The following is a 1,193-nucleotide window of genomic DNA, read 5'->3' as shown; positions in this document are numbered from 1 at the left end:
CATAATAAAAGAAGAATGTATAAGACACTTCCAACAGACAAAAATAAAGTAAAGAAACCATGGATTACAAATAAAACACTACAAGCAATAAAGGAAATAAGAGAAACAAAATAAAAAGGAGCTAGGAATAAACTAAGAACCATGAATGCAACAATACATTAGTTAGTGCGCAAAAATAAGAAAAAGTACTACAACGAGTAATGTAGAGAAATAGAGGACGATAACAAAAAGGGAAGAATGAGAGACCTATTCCACAAGATTTGAGAAATCAAAGGAAAATTCAAATCAGCGACCAGGACACTCTACAATAATAAAAATAACACAGTTCAAGACCAGGAAGGAATAAAAAGACAATGGATACAATACACAGAAGAGTTATATAAAAGAGACGACAACATGAAGGACACATGGAATGAAGTGACATAATAATAATAATAATAATAATAATAATAATAATAATAATAATAATATTTATTTGTATCCCGCCTCTCCCTGTATTGGATCGAGGCGGGTAACAACAAACATAAGAACAATAAAAATAAAACACAACAAATCATAAGTAAAAACATAGCAAAACATATAAAATCCAATTCCCTATCTCCCTCTCACCTTAAAATACCATTAAAAACGACAATTCCCAACTGGAGAGTGAACATTCCGAGGAGGTCAATTAAGGAAGGCCTAATAAAAATAACACAATTCAAGACCAGGAAGACATATGAAGATGAACCCCCAATTCTAAAAAACTGAGGTGGAAGCTGCAATAAAGAAAATGGCAAAAAACAAGACTCCAGGAACAGATGATATCCAATAGAACTGTTGCAATCCACTTTGGTAGAATCAACTCTAGTGCTAACCAACATATGTCAACAGATATGGAAAACAAAACAATGGAGAACAGATTGGAAGTGATCAATATACATCCTCATCCATAAAAAAGGAGACACAAGAGAGTGCAGCAACTATAGAACCATAGCACTATTCTGCCATGCAAACAAAATCATGCTCAAAATTCTGCAACAGAGGCTCCAACTATACAGGGAGAGAAAAATCCAAACAGCGTTCAGGAAAAGAAGATGCACCAGGGATCACATTGCCAATATATGCTGGATAATGGAGTGTAGCAGGGAGTTCCAAAAGAAAATCAGCATATTATTATTATTATTATTATTATTATTATTATTATTATTATT

Source organism: Sceloporus undulatus, chromosome 4, assembly GCF_019175285.1.
Source record: "Sceloporus undulatus isolate JIND9_A2432 ecotype Alabama chromosome 4, SceUnd_v1.1, whole genome shotgun sequence".
NCBI lineage: Eukaryota > Metazoa > Chordata > Lepidosauria > Squamata > Phrynosomatidae > Sceloporus > Sceloporus undulatus.
Note: the sequence above shows the minus strand (reverse complement) of the source record.